At 45.9% G+C, this 25,771-nt stretch overlaps 1 long non-coding RNA gene across 1 annotated transcript in view; it reads right to left on the reverse strand.

Moving 5' to 3' along the window:
• Positions 1–25,771, reverse strand: part of LOC310680449 — a 421,426-nt gene that overhangs the window by 264,671 nt on the left and 130,984 nt on the right. The window lies entirely within an intron of this gene.

Genomic DNA, 25,771 nt, shown 5'->3' on the forward strand with positions numbered 1-25,771 from the left:
AGGCTGCTTTCTGTGTTCACTTTTGGGAGGTGAACACTTTTACGGGGGGTGTCTTGCTCCTGAGTCTTCAAAGCAATTACAGTGGTACCTCGGGTTACAGACGCTTCAGGTTACAGACTCCGCTAACCCAGGAATACTATCTCGGGTTAAGAACTTTGCTTCAGGATGAGAACAGAAATCGTGCAGCAGCGGCGCAGCGGCAGCAGGAGGCCCCATTAGCTAAAGTGGTGCTTCAGGTTAAGAACAGTTTCAGGTTAAGAACAGACCTCCAGAACGAATTAAGTTCTTAACCCAAGGTACCACTATAATGGCTCAGGACCACAATACCTCAAGGACCGCCAGTCTCCATATAACCAGGGGTCAGCAAACCTTTTCAGCAGGGGGCCAGTCTACTGTCCCTCAGACCTTGTGGGGGGCCGGACTATATATATTTTTTAAAAAATGAACGAATTCCTATGCCCTACAAATAACCCAGAGATGCATTTTAAATAAAAGCACACATTCTACTCATGTAAAAAAAATGTTGATTCCTGGATCGTCCGCGGGCCAGATTTAGAAGGCGATTGGGCCAGATCCGGCCCCCGGGCCTTAATTTGCCCACCCATGATATAAACCATCCCAGAGTCTGTGCTCCTCCTCTGAGGCCCTTCTTCATGTGCTTCCTCCACGTGAGGCCCAGAGGGTGGCAACACAAGAACAGGCCTTTTCTGTGGTGGCTCCCTGTTTGTGGAATGCTCTCCCCAGGGAGGTTTGCCTGGCGCCTTCATTATACAGTTTTAGGCACCAGGCGAAAACATTCCTGTTCCACCAGGCCTTGGGCTGATTACTATCCTACATCCTTTTAAATGCATCTGTGGGAAGGAGGGGTTGCTGTTTTGTTGTTTTGGTTTAATTATTTGCTGCATTTTGTATTTTATTCCGTGAACCACCCTGAGATCTTTCGATGAAGGGTGGTATGTAAATTTAGTTAATAAACTAAATTTCCCATCACACAGAAATTAAACGCTTCTGTTCTATAGATCTCCATGCAAGCCAGGAAAAGCTTCAGGTCCAGTGCCAGGTGTACATATAAGCTAAACAAGCTATAGCTTAGGGCCCCACTCTCTTTGTGGCCCCCAAGAAACTTAAAGGGGGAAAAACTGGATGCACGTTTCAAAAATACATATTATGTTATGTGCAAATGGCTTTAGATTAGGTCCAGGCATGTCCAAATGGCCGATCGCAATCTACTGGTCGAACACGTGACCCTGGTCAATCTGTTTCCCACCAAAAAACTAAAAAAATTAATAAAAGCTCAACAACTTTGGGTCTTCCTCCCCCCCAAAAAAACTCAACAACTTTGGTGAAGGCTCCAATGAGTAGATCACTGACAGTTTTTTTATAGTGGGAGTAGATTGCAGTCTCTTGGGACTTGGTCATGCCTGCCATATAGCATATATTCAACACAAAAAACAGTGACAATTTGTTGTTGACAAAGGACAGCTGGACATATAAAGGGCCCCATTACCTTCAGTAGCTTAGGGCCTCATCAGACCTAAATCCGACCCTGTTCAGATCCTACATTTTGGGGTGACTTATCATCATCATCAATTTATTCCCATGAGGCATCTTGAAGCAGTTTCCTTCCCCCACACAGAGGGGTGGAGAACCAGTGACCCCCCAGACATGGCTGAAGTCCATCTCTCATCTGTCTTTGCCTGCAAGACCAGTGGTCAAGGATACAGGAAGCTGCAATCTAGCAGCAGCTGGAGAGCAACGTGTTCCTCATCCCTGGTAGATAATCTCTGGCATGATGTGGTGCAGATGCTCTTCATCCTGCACTGGGGAGACGCAGAGGTTTGTCTCAGTTCCTCCTCCATCTCCCTTCCTCTGCTGCTCTTTGGACAGCAAGCTGTTGCTTTTGGAGAGCTCAGAGCCCAGCACTCTCCCTTGGAGCCGTTGCCCTCCTATCTTCCCACATTGTCTCCACCTTTTATATTTATGAGACAGCTATTTCCTTTTGCAGAGAGGTAGCCAGTATTGTGGAAAGCGCAGCCATTCATCCGAATTAAAAACTGGGTCAGTTCCGCCTGCTCCTTCCCCATCTCCCTTTTAAAACTACAAGAAGGGAACAGACCTGGACTGTGTTGTTGCTGTTGTGGTGGTTGTTGTTTTTCCTCACGTGGGTCTCTGGTTTGGCAGGTGCCTGGAATGATACCGAAAGGAGAGCGAGCAAAAGCTCAGGTTTTCTAAATTACTTGCAGAATCCAGCCACTGATATAGCCGCCACTTGGTAAGTGGACCCACTGAATAATATAGGATTTAATTCTTAGCACAATAAGAGTCTGCTAGGTCAGGCCAGTGGCTCATCTAGCCTCACATCCTGTTCTCACAGTGGCCAACCAGATACCTGTTTGGAACCCACAAGCCAAATTGCCTCTGACAGTGGAAGTATACAAATCAAATCAAATCTCTTTTATTATAGTGAAGGTGTGCATAACCATCTTGGCCAACAGTGACCGAGAGCCAGTGTGGTGTAGTGGTTAAGAGCGGTAGACTCGTAATCTGGGGAACCGGGTTCGCGTCTCCGCTCCTCCACATGCAGCTGCTGGGTGACCTTGGGCTAGTCACACTTCTTTGAAGTCTCTCAGCCTCACTCACCTCACAGAGTGTTTGTTGTGGGGGAGGAAGGGAAAGGAGAATGTTAGCCGCTTTGAGACTCCTTAGGGTAGTGATGAAGCGGGATATCAAATCCAAACTCCTCCTCCTCCTCCTCCTCCTCCTCCTCTTCTTCTTCTTCTTCTTCTTCTTCTTCTTCTTCTTCTTCTTCTAGCTATCTATATCATATGCTGAGGATAAACAATCGTGGGCATCACTTTTTAGCCTGTTCTGAGCTTCCTTAGGGCACCTGGTTGGCTGCTTTCAGAGACAGAGTTGAGGGCTAGACTCAGCCTTTCATCCTCAATGCTAAATTTCCTTGGAAATAAACTGCCTTGATTTGAATGCAGAATGGCCTCTTGCATATGCCAAACAGGAGGGAATGCACCACCAATTAAAAGGGCAAAAGAGGACATAAAGGTAAAGTTAAAGGGACCCCTGACCATTAGGTCCAGTCGTGGACGACTCTGGGGTTGCGGCGCTCATCTCGCTTTATTGGCCGAGGGAGCTGGCATACAGCTTCCAGGTCATGTGGCCAGCATGACTAAGCCACTTCTGATGATCCAGAGCAGCACACGGAAATGCCGTTTACCTTCCCGCCAGAGCGGTACCTATTTATCTACTTGCACTGGTATGCTTTCAAACTGCTAGGTTGGCAGGAGCAGGGACCGAGCAAAGGGAGCTCACCCCGTCACGGGGATTCGAACCGCCAACCTTCTGATTGGCAAGCCTTAGGCTCTGTGGTTTAACCCACAGCACCACCCGCGTCCCAGAAAAAGAGGACATAGATTTGCATAAAATGTGCACGTGCTAATTTATGTGTGCATATGCATTTTTTTATTCTTTATAAGTTACATATTGCACGCCACCACAATCTCCAAGCGGCGCAAGATTCCAGGGGTTCCAGGCATCTGTGTTTCCATTTGGAAATGAGGACTGCAGAGACTGTGGTGTCTTTATGATATATGCTTTATTTACACATATGTACAACCTGAGCCTGCGACAGAGGGGCTCCCAGCATTACACTCCAAGGTGGCCTGGCTTCTCATATAGCTGCAGCCTTGGATTCAAATAAAAATCAAATGTGCTCTAAAATGTGGCTCTGACCCTCCCTTCAGCTTGCTGCATTTTACAGCCTGTGTCATCGCTGCAAAAAATAGAATAAAATCCCATTCTAAACTGTCCACTCTGCTTCAAAAAGTCTCTTTTTGTCTTCTACCTGACTCAGAGCTGGAGGAGGGGGCCCTTCCATTTTTCGTCTGGCACAGGGTCTTTGCCTTCCTAATGGCTTTCTTAAGGGTCATCATCCTTCCTCTGGTCTTCTTTTAATGTCCCCAAGCGATTACTTCATCAGGAAGCCAGCATGACTTAGATTTTAACGTGGCTTGTACTTTAACATTTGGCTGGTTAAACGGTCTGGCACCCACAAACTCTGGCCCCCGGAAACTCATAGGAATATAAATCCACCTCACCATAGGGAGGGAGGTTGTGACTCAGTGGGTGACCTGCTCAGTCCACTGTTGATATATATGTACCTGTTGATGAGCAATTTCAAGACTTCTTCCTTCTTATGGTTCTTTGTCTTTAAACCATACTTGGACTGGATAGCCCTTCAGACAGAGGGCTCCTTCAAACAGAAACTGAATTTGTATGTAGCCATTTCACTGCATTTTTAATTAAATAAACAGAGGGGCACATGGACACCCTAGTTGCATGGGACTTACTTCAGGTAAATATGCTTAGACTTTCAGGCTCCATCTAAGTCAACATGGCCCTTCTTAAGTGCCTAAGGCTGCAGTTCTATACCCACTTACCCAGGAGGTGCTCCGTTGAACTCAATGGGACATCCTTTTGAGAAGGCGTGTACAGGATTGACACCATGTAAGCTCTGAAATGTCCTGAGAGCCAGTGTGGTGTAGTGGTTAAGAGTGGTAGTCTTGTAATCTGGGGAACCGGGTTCGCGTCTCCGCTCCTCCACATGCAGCTGCTGGGTGATCTTGGGCCAGTCACACTTCTTTGAAGTCTCTCAGCCCCACTCACCTCACAGAGTGTTTGTTGTGGGGGAGGAAGGGAAAGAAGAATGTTAGCCGCTATGAGATTCCTTCGGTTCGTGATAAAGCGAGATATCAAATGCAAACTCTTCTTCTGTTTCCTGGGAGCAAGTTTGGGGCGCATCCAGGCTTCTGCTTGTGGTACCATTTCTAGGTATTTGTAGGCTGTTTTTTCTTTTTTCTTTGCCCTGGCACTTCCCCCAGGAAAACCCACTGCATGCCACTGAATCGGAACAAACTTCAATCCACGAAAAACCCAACTGAAGTTTGTTCTGATTCAGAGGGGTTTCCTGGGGAAAGAGGCAAGACAAAAAAAGTCATGGGTTTGAGCACCACATTGGGCAGTGGATTCCTTCATTGAAGGGGGTTGGACTAGATGACCCTCGTGGTCCCTACCAATTCTACAATTCTGTGATTCTATACGTGCTGAACTTCAGCATGCCAACTGAACTGAACTGAACTTGTGTTTTCAAATGCCTCTAGACTCTCGGTTCTTTGCTGGAGGAATTTAAGCACATACCAGAAATTTAGGTTTGCATGATTAAATGTGATTAAAATGTACTGCCATCTTGCTGGAACAAATCCACTTTTTGAGAGAGAGAGAGAGAGAGAGAGAGAGAGGGAGAGAGAAGGGACTTTTTAGGAAAGCGATGGGGGGAAATGCACTGAAAAAAATGTGGAATGAATTAATGATGGATGGGAAGACATGCAAACGCCCTGCAAGCAAATCGGGATGAATGCAGAATGAATGCTGATTGCCATATAACTGCCCCATAAACAAATCAGGACAAATGCCCAGCAAATACCGGATGCTCCAAGTTAAGCTTCTAAATGCTGAATAAGCAGATTGTCTGGAGCAGCCCTGTGTCTTCCCCCTTCCTTAAAATGCATAGACCTTTCCCCAAAAATGCTTTTATAAAAAATAATAATTAAAGTAAACACCCTCTCATCTTCAATGAAGTGGTGGAAAGTGTCCTATAACTGCAGATCCGTTCGTGAGTAAGTGGATTACAGCCCTGGGTGGAAGCTGTCTCCTTAATGAAGTGCGGCTGCCAACAGCCTAATTGGGCAGTGACATAACCCAGGCCCTGGAAGAAGTTCTTTGTAGCGGGGCCTCCGAGCAGCCCCTGCTTCCCATCACCGCTTCCCCTTGCCTTCACCCCATTGTGCCTCTAGCACATTGTCAGCAAGTGAGACTAACGGCTCAACACCGTGGTCTTTATGGAAGGAACAGACAAAGTGTCGCCAGCATAACCCTGCGTGGAAAATCCGGAGGTGGAGGAGAACCCATATTAATTAGCTCGCGAGACGCCAATCTTCTCACATGTGAAACGCGAGCCTTTTTATTGAGGGGGGCACATTAAAACAGGCCTTGCATAGCTCTGGGTTGAGCCCCAGTAAAACAGAAGGTGATCCATAAATATGTATGTTATGCTGGGTTTAAAATACTTTCTGATGATTTTCTAGGCAGGCCTCCAACTCGTTACAGCACAGCGCAGCTATTGTCAAGCCACGCCGGCTCCCGCTGGGGTGAAAAGTTGGGGCTGTTATTGTTGCATGGGTGGTGGGAATACTTTTTGCTTTGCCCTTTCGTCCTTTCGCAAGGGAAGGGGTTTTATTTTCAGAGCGTTCCCATCTACTTGGCTCAGTGAAGCCCTTGGCACGCAAGTAGCAACAGGATTCTGCAATCGCTGGCCACAAGGACGGCATCGCCCCTCTAGTTGGTGAACTCACTGCTTCTTCCTAGGGCTTGTTGACTCAAACCTAGATTGCTCTTTAGCGGAGCAAGTGCCAGAGGATGCACATTCGCTGGTCACTTCCAGACCATTCGCTTCTTGAGCATTCGTCCCGATTTGTTCGCAGGATGATTAGATGATGGGCACTTCCAGGTGGGATTTAATCACATCCTGACAGTTTGGGTCTGCGCAATTAAATCGAATTTGGCGATCTTGCGGAACAAACCCCAAAAGACCAAAAAAAATGCAGTGGATCATGTGGGAATACCACCTGCTTGGTGCAACTTCGTCTAATCTCCCTGATTTGTTTGTGGGGAGATTAGACAACGTTGCACCAGGCAAGCGTTGGCCACACTGCCATTCCCAGTCTCCTTATCACAAAAAAGTAATATTTGGATTTGCTAATGAATGCTCATAGGCAGTCTGGACGCAACTCACCTTGGCTATTAATTCTGATTTCTTTACAAGGTGGTTAGATGCTGCTGAATCCAAAAAAAGTATTATCCCATACTTTCTAGCGCATTTTCCCCAGCGCTCTCCTTATCGCAGAAAGTCTGCTTTGGGAAGTGGGTTTGTTGGCAAGAGCTCCAAATTCATTTGATTGCCCAACCTGAATTTGCCAATGGCTGAAATCCACCCAGAAATGGCAGAAGTCTGGAAGCAACCACTGTCCTTCTGCTGCCTTACCATTCCCTTCCCCATCCAGCACAATCTGTGTGGTGAGCTAGCGTGGTGTAATGGTTGGAGTGTTGGACTATGACCTGGGAGGCCAGGGTTTGAATCCCCGCTTAGCCATGAAGCTCCCTGGGTGGCCTTGAGCCAGTCTCTCAGATTAAACTACCTCACAAGGTTGTTGTGAGGATACAGTGGTGAAAGAGAGAACCACAAATGCTCCCTTGAGCGCCTGGGAGGAAAAGGTAAAATGTAAATAAATGTAATAAACAAACCAACCACCTTGCCCTTTCCTTCAACATTTTCCACCACTTTGTCTCACTCTCTCCTGTCCAGAATTTTGAAAGGGTCCAGAGTGGGACAAAAGCAACGCACAAACTTTCCAGATCGTCATCATTAACCCGGGGTGCTTCCAAGCTGTCCCTATTTTCAGGTGAGATTCTAGTCACCTACAGCACTGGCAAATTCAGGTTGCACAGTGAGTTGGCTCTCGCCCAACAAACCCACTTCCCCGAAAGATTGGCCTTCTTACAGGAAGGAATGAGAGAGGGGAATGCACTGGAAATGTACTGGGTTAGCCCTTGCTTTGACCAAGCACCTTCTAACCTCCCCACAAACAAATCAGAATGAAAGCGCATTCATTAGCCAACTTCCCTGTGTGAAGGAAACAGGATGAGTGCTCAATAAATAGGTCATCTGGAAATATCCCCAGGCTAGGGAGGCTAGACTTCCTAGAGCATGAGGGGCTGGACTCTCTTCTCAAATGCTGACACAGAATAAGAACCTAATCAAGACCCACCTGAGCCTGCCTGGCCATTTCTAGAAAGCCACACCTCTTGAAATTCCCTCGCCCATGCTGCTGTCTTTCACATGTACCCCCTCCTTCCCACAAGTTTAGTTCAATCTGCCATATGGGGTGGAGATATAGCTCAGTGTCAGACCACCTGCATGCAGAAGGGGACCGCCTCTCCGGGTATGCCCCGCGGAGGACCTTAAGGTCCACAAATGACAACATTTTGGAGGTCGCAAGGTGGTTAGATTGGTCTCAACTAGGGCCAGGGCCTTTTCAGTACTGGCCCCGACTTGGTGGAACGCTCTGTCACAAGAGGATTTGACATCTTTGTGCAGGGCCTGCAAGACAGAGTTGTTCCGCCTGGCCTTTGGTTTGGTCTCAGTCTGACCCTTATGTTTCCCTCCCCTTATGGTCTTGATTTATCAGCTACTTTGAAAATGAGGCTGAATTTTAAATTGCATTTTAACCTGTATTTTAAATTGGGTTTTTTTCTTTTTCTTTTTCCCCTATTGTGCTTTTACTGTGATTTTATTGGTGTTAGCCGCCCTGAACCCGGCTCTGGCTGAGGAGGGCGGGGTATAAATAAAATTATTTATTATTATTATTATTATTATTATTATTATTATTATTATTATTGGGCCCTAGGTTCAATCCCTGCATCTCCAGCTATGACTACAAAAGGCTCCCCTGTCGGAAACCCTGGAAATCTGCTGGTGGCCCAACGTCCTGGCTCAGTAGAAGCAGCTTTTTACATTCATGCCATCACATTATTGAAATCTGCCTTTGGCCAAGTCGGACCATTGGCTCAGCACTGTCAGCCCTTGACTGCCAAGAGCTCTCCCAGAATTTCAGGGGTTTCCCAGCCCTACCTGGGGATTCCTGGGATTGAACCTGGGACAAAACATGGACTCTGCTGCTGAGCTGCAGCAGGAATGGCCACCAACCTGGATGGCTTTAAAAGAGAACTGGGCAAATCCATGGAGCATACATGCTGTCAGAGTGGCTACCGGCAGTGATGGCTATGCTCTGCTCCACAGTCAGAGGCGGTATGCTTCTGTAACCCTCTTTGTTGGTGCTGACCTTAAAGCCCTAAATGGCCTTGGCCCAGTATACCTGAAGGGTCTCCACCCCATCATTCAGCTCAGACACCGAGGTCCAGCTCCAAGGGACTTCTGGCGGTTCCCTCACTGTGAGAAATGAGGTTACAGGGAACCAGGCAGAGGGCCTTCTCAGTAGTGGTGTCCGCCCTGTGGAATGCCCTCACATCAGATGTCAAGGAAATAAACAGCTATCTGACTTTTAGAAGAAATCTGTTTAGGAGAGATGTGCAATGATATCTGAGACCCAGTACATTTCTGAGCACAATTCAAAATGTTGGTGCTGACCTTTAAAGTCCTAAACAGCCTCGGTCCAGTATACCTGAAGGAGCATCTCCACCCCCATCGTTCTGCCCGGACACTGAGGTCCAGTGCCGAGGGCCTTCTGGCAGTTCCCTTGCTGCGAGAAGCCAAGTTACAGGGAACCAGGCAGGGGGCCTTCTCGGTAGTGGCACCCGCCCTGTGGAACGCCCTCCCATCAGATATCAAAGAGAAAAACAACTACCAGACTTTTAGAAGATATCTGAAGGCAGCACTCTGTTTAGGGAAGTTTTTAATGTTTTAGCATGTTTTTAATATTCTGTTGGGAGCCTCCCAGAGTGGACGGGGTATAAAGAATAATAATAATAATAATAATAATAATAATTATTATTATTATTATTATTATTATTATTATTATTATTATTTCTGGAAGCCACAGGAAGGGAGCATTCTCATGTGCTCACGTCCTGTTTGCAGGTTTCCTAGCGGTATCTAAGAGCAAGATCCTGGACTAGATGGGCCATGGGTCTGATCCAGCAGCCTCTCTGTATGTCCTTGTGTTCTTATGCTCCCCAGTCCTGCTCCACAACAGCAGCTGCCACTGATGGGGCAGAGTCAAGCAATGCATATGGGTGTCAGGAAGGCACAAGGTAAATCGGACCAGACCGGATGTTACAGAGGAGGAAAGGGGGCAGGAGACTGAGAGGGCAGTGCTGCGTTATAGTTCTTTGGTTCTCCTCCAGCAAAGCAGATCATGAGCACTTCCTGGAACACGACGGCAAGAATGTCCTAATAGCACCAAAATCCCAGTGGTACCCAAAATATTCTGGAAGTAACCTGCTCTCACTGAGAATACTTCAAAGCAAACAGAGCTGGGCTCCTTGTAGGGCTGTTTTGGATGCTGAGCCGTAATGGCAGGTACTGAGCATTTCAGTCAAAACGCACATCTGTTTGTGGTCTGCTGTGCATTCCCCGGAGGCTCACAGGCCAGTTAGAGAATGGCTTGCTAATGTACTGAATGCAAATTGCCGCCACAGAGGAGGACAAAATGAGCAGTGGTCAGAAGCAGAGCGGAGAGCGGTGGAAGATGAAACAGGATCATTTGCTAAGAGTCCAAGAGTGTTTCCAGACCATTCCTTTTTTGAGTGGGTCCACATACTGGCAAAGACAGGGGTGGAATCTACACACATATTAAAACCGTTCTGAAAATGCTTTTTTTTAAAAAAAAGTGTTTTTAAAAATACATTGAATTTTCCATAAGGCTCACCATCGCCATTTATTGTAACATTGTATATTGCACTTAAAACACACTTAAAACCTTTTATTTGCAGCTATATAGCTGAGTCCAGGCTGCACAATTCAAGCTGATTTTGCACTCTTGCACAACAAATCCATTTCTGTCCCAAAGTTGGGCTGTTCGAGATAAGGAAAATGATGGGGGAGCATACTGGATCGTGTGGGATAACTCTTGCTTGATAAAACATCATATAACCTTCCTGAAAAGAAATCAGAAAACATCTTCAACCAACAGGTAACATGGAAGTGACCCAACTAAAATTGAATCCAGGTAACATCATAGACTTCTTCCCTTCCTCCTTAATTTCCAGAATCCAAAAGTGTAGTCAATACTTGCTGGTCCTGCAATTTGTATAGAGGATAAATCTAAAATTATTTGCATTTTAAAGGAGGGGGTTTTTATTCTGTAAAATAAATAAGGTGTCGCACCTTGATTTCAGGTGGGCCCTGTGCAAAAGGAGGCAACGCTCCTTCATATTTAACAGGAGGAGGAGCTGCAGGTGTGGAATAAAATCCACTCTTCTACACAAATAATATGGGTGATAGAGTCCTGTGTACCCTTATTTTCAGAGGAATCTACCAGGGAACATGGATATAAACAAAACGTTATAATGCTTGAGGCTTTTTAGCATAGGAAAACAGGTGAATAAGGTAGCTGTGGAGGCAGCATGACTGACAGTTATAAAATTACGGATGGCATAGATGAGAAAGCAAAAAAGAGAAATGCTTTTCTCCCTCAGTTATATTGCTAGAACCCTGGAATCGTTCTGAGAAGGAGGCACGCACATGTGATTCATTGGCCTCAGACGTTGGTATAAGGCACAGTGCTAAGGATCAGTTGCGGATGATCAAATTGTGGCTAAGGAGACGGCTATGCAGCCTGACTCAAAAACTGGCACATCCCCTCTTCAGCAGGAGACAAGCCTTCTGTATCTCTTAAGAGTTATATTTTAGCTCCGTAAGTGTAGCTTGTGGTGATATCCTAGACTTGCCGATGTGCAAAACACTGTACAGTGGTACCTCGGGTTAGAGACGCTTCAGGTTACAGACGCTTCAGGTTACAGACTCCGCTAATCCAGAAATAGTACCTCAGGTTAAGAACTTTGCTTCAGGATGAGAACAGAAATAGCGTCGCCGCGGCGTGGCGACAGTGGGAGGCCCATTAGCTAAAGTGGTACCTCAGGTTAAGAACAGTTTCAGGTTAAGAACAGACCTCTAGAACGAATTAAGTTTTTAACCCGAGGTACCACTGTACCTGTTAATATTCCGATTTGTATACACCCATTAAGGACTGGCGGGGGGTGGCGGATATGATCATACTTATCTTGTTGAACTACAACTCCCATCACTCCTGAGCGTTGGCCATGCGGCTGATGGAAGCCTAGAGTCCAACAACAGTCTGCCCTACCTGAAAGGTATAGAAGCCCTGTCTTCTCATCACCCAATGTGGGAAGCAACACCTAGAGAAATATATTGGGATACTTTCGTCTTTGCACTGTGAAAACAAATGCCCCCGCTTAATAAATCCATCATGATGGGTTTGGGCCTGTCTTTCTCCTGGCTCCTTCATTCTCCATCCTTTGCTCTGCACATATTTGCTAAGTTCTTTGTTGCGATGGAAAGTATTGTCCCTATCGGATCTGGCTGTACTCAGTTATTGCCTGATTAAAGATTAATTTGGGGATTATCGTTCATTTCCCTAGCTCAGAGGCAGCCAAATGACAGCTACACCTGCAATTTGTTTGTGGACTTGTCTTCTTATGGCCAACTGTTAATGGATAGAGCCTTTCCTGAGCTGCCCCTCCCCAGCCACAAATGTATGCTCATTGCATGGAAAGTTGAAGCCTGCTCTTGCACCTGCTCCCCAACTCAAAAGAGCTGGGAATAAATGCAAAAAAACTTTGTTTTTCAAATCCCCCTGTCACCAGCTCCATAAGAAGAGGAAATTTTCTCTGTGACTCATGGTTTCAGTTCCTTGGGGAAACAAAAGAAAGACGATTTCCCATTTTTTAAAAAAAGAAAAGAAAAGTATTGCTCCAGTATTTTGCTTTATTGTAGGTTCTTTTTCTAGCTCTTGCCATTTTTTCTGTTTGTTCTGGATGTGTGTTTTGATGGCGTGTGTGTGTTTCAGGATAGAGAGGGGCAACCAATAGGAGGACCAGGAAAGTGCACTTTGTAATTTTTAGGTTAAATCAATAAGAGGCAGGCCGCGTGGGCTCTTCTTTGGAAGGCAAAACTATGAAGGCCAGAGGTGGGTGACCTGGGTCAGAGGACGGCGCTCCTATGCCTTTTAACAGGTTTGCAGAAGAGGGAAAGTTGGTATATGCAGCGTGTTCTGGCGGAGGAAGAGAAGCCGCCTCTTCAGAAATTCTCCCTTCAGCACAACTGTGAAAGGCACAAGAACCCTGGCCTCTTCTGCAGGGCACCCACAGGGGCGCTGCCTCTTGGGCTTCAGTGCCTGAGGCAGCTGCCTCAGCCTGCCTCATATTCAGGCTGGCCCTGACCACTGCCACTGACCACGGCCAGTGGTTCTCAAAGGGTGTGGCAGGAGAGGAAGGCAAGTATGGCAAGAAGATTCAAGGACAATCAAAGAAACATTCAAATATCATAGTATAGTATAGTATAGTATAGTATAGTATAGTATAGTATAGTATAGTATATAGTAGAGTGGTACCTCAGGTTACAGATGCTTAAGGTTACAGACTCTGCTAACCCAGAAATAGTACCTCGGGTTAAGAACTTTGCTTCAGGATGAGAACAGAAATCGCCTGGCAACGGCACAGAGGCAGCGGGAGGCCCCAGTAGCTAAAGTGGTACCTCAGGTTAAGAACAGTTTCAGGTTAATAACGGACCTCCAGAACGAATTAAGTTCTTAACCAGAGGTACCACTGTATAGTATAGTATAGTATAGTATAGTATAGTATAGTGTAGTGTAGTGTAGTGTAGTGTAGTGTAGTGTAGTGTAGTGTAGTATAGTATAGTATAGTATAGTATAGTATAGTATAGTATAGTATAGTATAGTATAGTATCAAAATAAAAATTGGATATACAACCAGAAACAATATGCACACCTCTCTTCAAGAGCATTGGCTATTCTTCTACAGTTCTCCACGACATTTTGTTTGTCTTGTGAACAAGGATTTTCAACTCTGACAAAGCTGAATGATCAGAAAAGAGAAAGGCTTCTTTGTGCTGACGAGGAGATAAGAGTCTGTTTGTCTCAAATTAGAAATAAACGAGCCTACCCGGCAAAAGCAAGCTCACACCTCTTATTGAGATTGGATACATACTAGGTACATATGTACGAGGTTCATTTATAATTATATTTCAGGAATCTGTGGTTCCCATTCTTTTTGAGGGGATACTACCTCCTTGGTTCCATAAATTCATCCCCAGTGCCTTCTACCCTTCTCTATAAAAAGCTCCCCCCCCCCTCAGGATAGCAGTTTGCACAATGCACTGAGGAAGATAACAACACAGTGAAATTCAAAATAGTAACAATTAACTGCCCATTTATTCAAAATCCAATTAAAACTTTTACATTTAATTAATTCAGCCAAACTGATGAATTTGATGTGGTGATACCAGCTTTACAAAGTCTGATAGTCATCTATACCTCCAGCGCCTCTCTGCTGCCCCCTTGCCTGTTAGCGCCCCCTAGGCACTCCCTGGGGGCGGTACAGCCCACTTAGGGGACTGCCACTTATCTAACTAGTTCAGCTTTGTTCTGCTCCCCAGGGGTTTAGTCTTTCCCAGCCTAACCTTGCGATGTCCTGGATTGAACCTGGGACCTTTTGCATGCAAACATGTGCTCTACCCATAATACAGTCAGCCCTTCCCTTCCGTAATAATTTGTTTCCGTAGTAATGGGATGCTCCTGTTGTGCAGATGAGAGGAAAGTTGCCCATGCCAAAATTCCCTCACCAACTCTTTGAAAGGGCTTTGTCCTCCTGCACAGGTTGTCACCATAATGGAACATCCAATTATTCCATGGTATTACAGAGGTTGTAGGTTTGCAATCTTCTGAAGCAAGGAACACGGTCCCTGGTTTAGCCATGTCTATGAGCTAAGAACTGCAAAGCACATGCAGAGACCTTATGCACTTACTAAGGTATCACAACACTTAGCTCGTCGCAACTCCTTTAGGGTCAAACTTTGCCGCTATTTTCTGGCAGGGATCTCATGTTCCCCATCCTCACTGCCACTGCATGCTAAATTTCTCCCTGTTTTTCTGCTGGCGAAAGCACAGTGATTGCTGCAAGTGATTTTTTTTTATGGTAAGTGATTCTCCCCTTCTCCAAAAAACATTCCAAAGAAGCCTAAATCATAGTACTGGGGGGCAAAAAATCCACAATATCAATTCCCCACCTCCCCAAAAAATCCCTCATTTTGCCAGTGTGGTTTTGGGGATCCAGGTCCCTTTCAGGCGTTCTGTTGCTTTCCACCACCTCCAAGTTCCTGAGCCAACATCTGAAAGTCTTAACACCCAAACCAGGCCTCTACTATTCCCTCTCCCCATTAGCGTCTAGGCACTTGGAGTGGAAATGTGCTGGGTTTCAAAACTGCGGCAGAAACGACATTCATAAACATTTTCTAATGGGCTGTAAATTCTAATGACCTGTAATCCAAATGCAACCCTGGCTCTGGACACGGATGATGAACTCCACAAGGAACCCTGAAGCTTAGCAATGCATGACAGGCTTTCCTTGCCATGCTTCCTGTCTCATTTGGGTTCAGATAAATCCCAGGGATTTTTAATTTCTCTTTCCTCCCCGGCTGCAACACAGAGACATACACCCACCCACTTCTGACCCTCCCACTATTGATGTGATGGGTGTGTGGGTGAGTGTGGTTTTGATTTGGTGTTCTCAACGCATCATGTCACCTTAACAGCTTTTTGCAGTCGCCGGCACCAAGAAACCAAAAGGCCTCTGCCATACGGCTCCACAATCTGCTCCTTGAGCCTCGTTTTTCACACCAAGCTGTGAGAAGCAGGAATCAAAAGCAAGGGGCTTGAATATCTCCTCCCCTAGGGAGCCCTTTTCGCATGGATTCCTCTCCTGAGCAACTGTAGCAGAAAGAACACCTGTATGCTATAAAGGACAGGCAGGAGGGGGGGTGTTATAGGGTGCCTGTTCAGGTAGGGCAGCCCTTCCCTAGAGATGAGGAAATGCATGACTAAAAGGGTTGGGGGGCAAAGGAAGACACAGAAGTCCAGAAAATAGGCAGGTGCTAATTTGTACATATAGATGAAAATTTAGGAACAGTTACAGGCAACCCTCATTTGGCATGGGAGTTGTATTCCGGGTCATCATGTGCAGCAGTGGAGTGTACATAAGCACATAAACAGCTCAGGACTGCGATACCTCAAGACTGCCTCTTCCCATATGAACCTACCTGGACCCTGAGATCATCTTCTGAGGCCCTCCTTCATGTGCCTCCTCCTCGAGAGGTCCAGAGGGTGGCAACATGAGAACAGGGCCTTCTCTGCAGTGGCTCCCCATCTGTGGAATGCTGTCCCCAGGGAAGTTCGCCTGGCGCCTTCATTATACACCTTTAGGTGCCAGGCAAAAACGCTCCTTTTTAACCAGGACTTCAGTTGACCTGATGGACATCCTATGCCCTTTTAGAATCTAACTTTTGGGGGGTGTATTGGGTTATTGTTCTTATTTTGATTTTATATATTGTGATCTTTTCTGTGAACCGCCCTGAGACCTCTGAGTATAGGGCGGTATATAAATTCAATAAATGAAGAAGAAGAAGAAGAAGAAGAAGAAGAAGAAGAAGAAGAAGAAGAAGAAGCAGCAGCCACCCCATTATGCCCTGTTAAACCCCAATTCTGCCCACTTTTCTGGCCTGTTCTGGAATGTACTGCATGCAATGTACACATGCACAGTCGTGCACATATTGAACGCAAGTAAATTGGTCATTGCTGTACTAGATGTGAAATAGAAAACAGAGATTATCTTACCATGGTGGTCTGTCTGTCTGCTCAACCCTTTGTACAGGAGGGACATCATGTTGGGCCAAGACCCCTCCTCTTCTTTCTGGGTCTTTATCTTTCTGCTGGACTTGGACCCAACAACCCTCCAAATAGAAACCTGCCCTTTTCAACAGTCTCCAGTTCAAGTGGGTTCAAACAATCTTCAGCAAGGTCATAAACCTAAGAAGTCCAAGCCTACTTAACTGTTTGGCTTCTATTTTGTTTGGCTGTCAATCTTAATTCTTATATGAGTTCGCCCTTTCCGTTAAACAAGATACTACAAGCAGACGGGGAAGCTTAAATAGATGCATTTCAAGGGAGGTTTAAAACATCTGGAAGGCACCACACGGGTCCAAGTCTGGTTTGAATATAAAGGACTCTAAGAAAGGAGAGCAGCAGGGGCCTTGAAGTTGCCCATCAACAGTTGACCCCTGGCAGCAGGTCACCTGCCCAGCCCATGGCGAGATGCATTGCGTTTCTATGTAAATTATAGACGTTATTTCTCAAGTTGCATCTAGACATGCATATAATCAGCACGCACCAATTTTGTGCAAAATGTTGCTCTTTTTCTTGGTGATGCCTAAGTGGTCACCCTGCTTGTGCACGTGGCTATTTAAAAACTACATTACCATGTGCTGCAGGAAACACAGGTGCAATGCTGGCATGTAGCCTCTCTTGTTCGCTGCCTGCAAGTGCAGTGCAGTTGCCTGGAGAGAAAAACATAAGCTAGACCTGATTTTGAATGGGCCTTTGAATCCCACGGCTGAATTGAGTGGGGGGCAGGGGGCAGAAAGACCCTAACAGAGAAGAGTGCACCTTTTGGTGCCTGTTTTACTTGTAACTCTGAAAGGCGAGAGCTTGTTTGGAATGTCCTACTGGGCTCAGAAATGAAGGCTTGGGGCATATTAGGAGGCATCCAGTGGGAAGCTGGGGGAGAAGCACACAAGCCCCCTATCAGCATTAAACAGCAAAAAAGAATGTCAACAGAGAACCAGAAGCCTCGGTGCCCCAAGGTTCACAACCTTCAAAAATCGCAACCCCCTGTGGCCTTCCTGGAGGGAGTGGGAGGGGGGCTTGTGGTACCTGGAGTTAAGTTGATTGAATCCCAGCTTTATTAGCACTGAAGGTATAATCTTTTGCAGATGATCTTGCAAGGGGGTCGCCAAATGGCTCCCTCCTGTTCATCACAGGTCCTTCTCCCTCCCCAGCTGCTCCTGCTGTGGTCCAGCCCATTCCATCCCCGTGGCCCCAAGCCCCCGCAGATCCAATTTACCTGCGGAAAACACAAAGCTACTCTAAGTGTGTTGAGATTTCCTGACGTTATTTTTTAGAAAGAACAAACAAAGGAAAAAGGAAAAGAAGCAGCCTCTGTTCCTCCTCCTTTTCGCGCATGACCCTCTCTCTGCCTTAGTCATCAAGTCTGTTTTACAAGCTCTGTTTGGGAAGAGGGACGGCCATATTGCATCAGTTGCTTACGAAAGAACATTTGCCAACTCAGTGACAGCCAACTGAGAAGTGTTGTGGCCTTAGAGAGTTTTGTTAACAAGAGGACAAGGCCACTTCACACATTGCTTTTTTTTTTTAAGGTGCACCCCTAAGTGTTTCCAGTGTATGCCTAGAAAAATGTCAAGTGGCCTAGATAACCCTTGTGATCCCTTCCAAATCTGTGATTCTTACCGTTTCTCATAAGGCTTGGTTTCCAGATCCTTGGTCACCCTTCTATGTACACATTCCAGCTTGTCAATATCCTTCCTAAATTATGTCGCCCAGAACCAGACACAGGATTCCAGCTGCTGCATCCCACTGTCAACTCATGTTCAGCTTGTGGTCCACTAAGACCCCTGTTTCCTTTTCACATGTACTACTGGCAAGCCAGGTGTCCCCCATCTTATATTTGTGCAGCTGACTATTCCTGCCTAAGTATAGAAGCTTACGACCCAGATCTCCAATCTTTTATCTGGAGTCCCAATTCTGACTTCTGGGGCATTAGCTACCTCTCCCAGTTTGGTGCCCTCTGCAAATTTGATAAGCTTCCCCCCAGTTCCTTCATTTATAAAGATGTTGCCCTACAGCCCCCCAGCATTCTTTCCTCTGACTGGCAGCATCTCTCAGGGTCTCAGACAGAGGCGTTTCCTGATACCTGCTCTCTAATCAACCATCAAAGTCTGAACTTTAAGAAGGCACAGGGACACAGCAAGTTGCCTCATACTAGGTCAGGCCCTTACTCCATCTTGCTCAGTACTGTCTACACAGACTGGCAGCAGCTCTCTGTGTTTCAGACGGAGGTCTCTTCCAGCCCTACCTGGAGATGCCAGGAATTGAACCTGTGTCCTCTGGCATGCAAGGAATGTGCTTTACCTCTATGCCACAGACCTTACAAAACCAGGTGCTTTGCTTCTGACATCTAGTCCCTCCTAAGTACCCGGAAAGTACTTTAGCTGTGTCCAAAAACTGGCCATTTTGGGATGACTGTATGTCCTACTTTACAGAGGACAACCTTCTGTTTTATGAGTTGTCAGGTCCAATTCAGTTTCAGGATGGCAAACGGGGTTGGACTAGATGACCCTCAGGTCCATTCCAATTCTACGGTTCTATGAAACCCTAAAGAATGAGAGTGGCAGGGGCTTTGAAGTTGCCCATCAAGAGTTAGACAGCAGAATGAGCAAGCAAGTCTTCCCGACTGTGGTAAGGTACATTTCTATTAAAATGACATTCTTTCTAATTTGCCCGTGCTGGTTTGTAGGCTTATAAATGAGCATATGCAGACTGTTGTTCTCTTTGGGAGGAAATGATGCATAAGTGACCGTCCTAATGGCCCATTGGGTTTCTTCTTCTCCTTTGAACAGCAGACTTCAAGGCATCTCACAAGCTGTCCTTGAAAGTCCTCTCGCTTTCAGATCAATTTCTCACATGTTAAGGGAAAGGGAGAAGTGCAGTCTGAGAATTACATGCCCCCAGCCGCACTGCTGTGGACTCCAGGCCTGATTTAATATAGAATGATAGAATCTTCAAGATGGAAGGGGCTCAGTGCAGGAGTCTCAGCTAAAGATGGCCACCCATCCTCTGCTTAACAACCTCCAAGGAAAGAGAGTCCACCACCTCTTGTGGAAGTCTGTTCCACTGCCGAACAGCTCTTACTGTCAGAAAGTTTTTCTGAATGCTTGGTCGGAATCTCCTTTCTTCCAACTTGAAGCCATTGGTTCGAGTCCTAGCCTCCAGAGCAGGAGAAAACAAGCAAAGCAGAGTAGACTGGTATTATTACTTCCCTTGATCTGGACACTATACATCTGTTGATGCATTCACCCTTAAAAAAAAAAAAAATTACAAACATCAAATTCAAAATCCATATCCATTTTCTAACATAAGCCTATTACATAGATTACCTAAATTAAAATATATCTAATTGCTCTAGGCTTCCCTTTGCTATATGTAAATACAACACAATTAACAAATTATATTACAAATTATATTATAGGTTCCCATATACCCCCCCACTCCCCTTCACCCACGTGTGATCTCAGTATTTTACTTCTTCCATCTTGTTGTGTTGTTATAATTTAATAATTATTCAATTGAGTCTATTATTATTTTATTGCTTACCCCTGCACGTTTTACACATTCTCTATTAATATTTCAATTCCGGAACCATATTTTTTTGGTGCTGCATCACACTGCGGATTCATGTCAAGCTTGGGGTCCACCAAGACCCCTGTTTCTTTTTGTCTTCCAACCCATTTCTTATCAGTGAAATATTTCACTGTGGTGTGAGCATTCTGTGAAGTGAGGGTGACCCTTGAGTTGGTGGTCTATCCTCTGTGGGGGGCTGTACCACGCGTGCAGCTGAGTCGTGTTGCCATCATGGCTTACCTGAATGTTCTGAATGTTCCAATCATAGCTGTCAACGTTTCCCTTTTTTTAAGGGAAATTCCCTTATTCCGAATAGGATTCCTCACAAGAAAAGGGTAAAGTTGACAGCTATGGACACGGGTGGTGCTGTGGGTTAAACCACAGAGCCTAGGACTTGCCGATCAGAAGGTCGGCGGTTCGAATCCCCGCGACGGGGTGAGCTCCCGTTGCTCGGTCCCTGCTCCTGCCAACCTAGCAGTTCAAAAGCACGTTAAAGTACAAGTAGATAAATAGGTACCGCTCCGGCAGGAAGGTAAACGGCGTTTCCGTGCGCTGCTCTGGTTCGCCAGAAGCGGCTTAGTCATGCTGGCCACATGACCTGGAAGCTGTACACCGGCTTCCTCGGCCATTAAAGCGAGATGAGCGCCGCAACCCCAGAGTCGGCCACAACTGGACCTACTGGTCAGGGGTCCCTTTATGGTTCCAATATCCCCACTGAATGCGAGGAAGAATTCTGGGTGCCTAAAGAATACAATCTCTGTTACTCCTCTGAAGCACCCACAGCTTCACCTCTCACACCTGCCCCCCCAATCTTTCCCACTCCAACCTTCCTACAAGCAAAATATGTGTTTCCCTCTTTGTTTTTGTTTCTCTCTGGAGGATTGTTATGATTTTTTTGGAAACCTGAAGGAGGATGTTTACCTCCCAGAAGTCAGTCTTGGTTTCTGCTCCACCTCATCAAGCAAGGGGAATAGACTGAGCAAATACCATCAGCGAAGGCTCAGATTCTTAGACTTAATCTGGAGTTTCCTTTCGGTTCCAGGAGCTGGTTTTATAAAACAGGAAGTTCTGCGGTCCTAAAAGGGAAGAGAAATGCTGCTCAGCAAATCTCTAATTAAACTCCTTCGCAGGGAAAAAACAGCAAGCTTTCCTCTCTCGTTATTTCTTTTATTCCTGAGCACAACATGAAGGGGTTTTTTCTCACCCTCAAGAACAAAAAATCCCCACCTTATTCTAATATACAAAGAAGAAGAAGAAAAGAAACCTTTTGCTAATTATTCTGTTTTTTCAGAACTATGGATTTCCAAACGTATGTCCTATTAACATAGGAGCATAAAATGCTGTGTTATGGCAAGCCTGATTGCTTGTCTGTCTAACTTGAGATCTAATGATGGCCATATTCACACCATGCATTTAAAGCATTATGAAACCACACTATAAACACTCATGGCTTCTCCCTGAAGAGTCCTGGGAGCTGTAGTTTGTTCAGGGTGCTGGGAGTTGTTAGGAGGCCTCTGTTCCCTTCACAGAACTACAGTTCCCAGAGTTCCCTGTGAAGAGTGACTGAAAATTGTATATCTGTGTGGGGAATATTGTCCTGGTGAATATTGTCACCAAAATGTGACTGCCAGCATTCATTGGTGTATGTCCCCAAAGCAAGTAACATATCCATTTTAAAATTTCGTTGTATTGTGCTTATTCATCCTGGGATGGGTCAAGCATAAAAACTGAACATCTTGGGAAGTAATAGTACCACTCTATTCTGTCTTGGTCAAACCACACCTGGAGTCCTGTGTCCAGTTCTGGGCACCACAAATTTAAGAAGGATATTGATAAGCTGGAATATGTGCAGAGGAAGGCGACCAAGATGATCAAGGGTCTGGAAACCAAGCCTTATGAGGAACAGTTGAGGGAATTGAGTATTTTTAACCTGGAAAGAGGAGACTGAAAGGAGATAGGTAAAGGTAAAGGGACCCCTGACCATTAGGTCCATTTGTGGCCGACTCTGGGGTTGCAGCGCTCATCTCGCTTTATTGGCCGAGGGAGCCGGCGTACAGCTTCTGGGTCATGTGGCCAGCATGACTAAGCCGCTTCTGGCGAACCAGAGCAGCGCACAGAAACACCGTTTACCTTCCCTATTTATCTACTTGCACTTTGACGTGCTATCGAACTGCTAGGTTGGCAGGAGCAGGGACCAAGCAACGGGAGCTCACCCTGTCGCAGGGATTCGAACCGCCGACCTTCTGATCGGCAAGCCCTAGGCTCTGTGGTTTAACCCACAGCGCACCCGCGTCCCTTGGAGATATGGTAGCTATCTTCAAATATCTTAAGGGTTGACATAAGGAGTGTGGAGCAGCAAACCTTTTTTCTCCTGCTCTGGAGAGTAGGACTCAAACCAATGGATTCAAATTACAGGAATGGAGATTCCGACTAAACATCAGGAAGGACTTTCTGATGCTAAGAGCTGTTCGACAGTGAAATGGTCTCTCTTGGGAGCTAGTGGACTCTCCTCCCTTGGAGGTTTGTAAGCAAAGGTTGGAGGGCCATCTTTAGCTGAGACTCCTGCATCTCAGGGGGTTGGACTAGATGACCTTGAGGATCCCTTCCCACTCCACAGTTCTTTGATTTGATAATATGAAGACACCCTAGATCTGTGCAGAACCCTCCCCAGACCACACCCCTCACTGGCCCAATTTGCAACCCAATTGCTTATGGCTGGCTGGAATCTGATAGTGCCTCTTGCTTGTTTGGAGCGAGAATAGAGAGGAGCATGAGAGTATTTGCAGGACCCAACACACTGTGCAAAGGAAAACATTTGTATTCAGTGCCCTGTCCACCCTCGGCATGTGGGCCCCAGGTTGCCCAGAAGCAAAAGTGGCCCTCAGACTGAGAAAGCTTCCTCACCCCTGCAGTAGATGTTCCCATCTGCAACGGATCCATTTTATAAACCTTTTCTTCACTTTAGCATACATTGCTTGGCCAGTTCCAATTTCTGTACAGCTTCACGTTTTAAAATATTTAAGGAAGTTCTAGAAAATATTTTTATTAATTGTTGTTGTTGTTGTTGTTGTGGTGATGAATTGTGGTTCATAGGTTCTCTATCCCCGACTTGTGACATTCTGAGTAGTAGTAGTAGCTTGATGTGATGGCGCTGTCTCTGAACATGCAGGCTGCATTAAACTGTCATATTCATCATTTGTGCTTGACAGTTTAATGTAACCTGCATGTTCAGAGACAGTACCTGGTGCTGGGAGCAAGTGGCGGCGGGTGGCTAACACACCAACACATCCTGCTTAAATTCTTCCTGCAGGGATTTGGTTGGCTACCATTGGCCAAGCTGGTTGGGGCTGATGCAGCATCTGAAACTCCTATTGATCTAGGCGCATTTTGCGATAGGGGATTTCATTAGCACGAGCAGTTTCTGAGCTGTGGGTGCAGTACTGCGCCTAATATTTCAGATTAAAACTGCAGAGTAGAAGGAAATGAGGACCTTTTCCTGCCTCCCCACTTCCAGCCACTTTCTGAAGACTGGAGAAGAGACCCTCTTAAGAATATTAGGGGGGTGGGCAGGGGAAGGACTAGACCATGTGAAAAATGGACCTAATATTTTAGCTGCAGTTCATTCATTTTCAGCTTTGTATTCTTGTTATAAAAAAGCGCACCTAGACATTCCATTGTTGCACCCATAACATAGGTTTAAGGTGCCATTTAGCTCCTAGCTTTCATATCTCAGTTTCTAACACTGGACTGATGGGATGGGATGAAGCCCATCAACACCTAGATGGACACAGCATTCCCATCTCTGCCCTCAGTGCCATGGCTCTGAGAGACCAGCTTCCTTTCCTATCATCCTTTAGCTTCCTCCATACAAAACTTCCTCCTCAACCAGCATATTAGCACCAGAGCTTTGCGGGCTGGGCTGGAAGAGCAATGGGTACAGCAGGGAGCAGGGACATCTCAGACCAACATTGTGCCTTGAATTGTGTGGCCAGTTTAGTCTGTGCTGGACTTGCTCTGCTATGGAAACTCTTTGAGGAAAAGTCTATCAACAGCTATAAGTCACGAGAGTGAAAAATAGAACACCTGCCTTTAATAACTAGGGTGCGGAGGTTGTGACTCTCCTGGTGTTATGGGACTACAACTCCCATCATCCTTGCCTGTTGGCCCAACCAAGGGGCTAATGGGAACTGGAATCAGACAACATCTGGAGAGCCACAGGTTCTTCACCCCAGCTTTAGAGACAGTGCATCTCTTTTGATTGCCAGATGGTGTAGACCAGGCATGTTCAACCGGTCAATCGTGATCAACCGGTCAATTGCTGGCTATCCCTGGTCGATCCTGGTCTAAAAAAGCTCAGCAACTCTGGTCAATCCAATGGTAAATCACTGCCAGGTTATTTATAGTGGGAGTTGATCTTGGAAGTTGGACACCCCTGGTGTAGACAAACAGGGCATGTATTTCTCCATCATTGCTTCGCTTGCAGGCTTCCCAGGGAAAGACTATGGTGGAAAGACTATGCTGGACAAGACGGACCTTGAAGATGATCCAGCCAAGCAGAGCTTCTTTTTCTAAGTCAGTGGGCAAGTGGCCAGTGGAAGTCCAGCTCATTGCATTAAATTACAAGGCTCCGCAGAGGTGTGTTTTGAGTAGCAGCTCCACAATTACAGGGGCCCTCATGGAAGTTCACCAAAGTAACTCCAGGATGCAATCCAAGTTATGTATTTTTTCCCAACTGAGCTGGCGTTTGATGAACTGGCTAAGCAATCCTCAAAAGTACTAATTTCATATTTTTTTTCCCTGCAGGGAGGGATATCCAGCCAAAAATTAACACTTCCTTTTACTGCACTAAGCAGAAGTGATGCTGGTGTAACTCAGAATGCTTATGTGGCCTGCTTGCTATAAAAATCGAGACCTGACGCTCCAGAAAGCTTCTGCTCTGGAGAGTAGGGTCCAGACCAATGGATTCAAGCTTCAGGCCTCAGGTTTTATAGTTAAGATTCCTGCATTGCAGGGGGTTGGACTAGATCACCCTCAGGGATCCCTTCCAACTCTACAATTCTATGTCAAGAGTTGTTAGCAAGCAACACACCTGCATACCCCACTTCCCCAAGCATCCTTCCCACTAGCACAATTCCAAAATGCATAAATTTCACCAGGATATCATGGAAATCCTTCCACTTGTGAAACCTACTAAAAGCTGTGAATTATTTTCCAAGGGAAATGGCAGAGGTCCCATTGTCAGAGTGTCTAGACAAAGCACTAATATCCGGCAAAAAACGCTCATCGGGGAAAGGGATTGCATAATGTAAGTTATAGGAGGGAAAAAATATAAGGCATGGCAGCTTTTGTCTTCAGGCCAGGGGCAAGCTGGCTCCAAAAGGAGAAAAAGCAAGGTAGCAAGGCTAAATCCTTGATTGGGTGACCTTGGGCCATTCAGTGTTTTTCAGCTTCACCTACCCCTCAGGGTTGTTATGAGGAAAAAATGGAGAGAACTTTGTACAGCACCTTGCACTCTTTGGAAGAAAGGTGGGATACAATTGCTACAATTAATAAAGGGCAGGGGTATCAATCTCTTTGGAAGACGACCCTATGACTGAGACTTCATATAGGGAAGGAAA

Source organism: Podarcis tiliguerta (genome assembly GCF_965153285.1).
Source record: "Podarcis tiliguerta genome assembly, chromosome: 6".
NCBI lineage: Eukaryota > Metazoa > Chordata > Lepidosauria > Squamata > Lacertidae > Podarcis > Podarcis tiliguerta.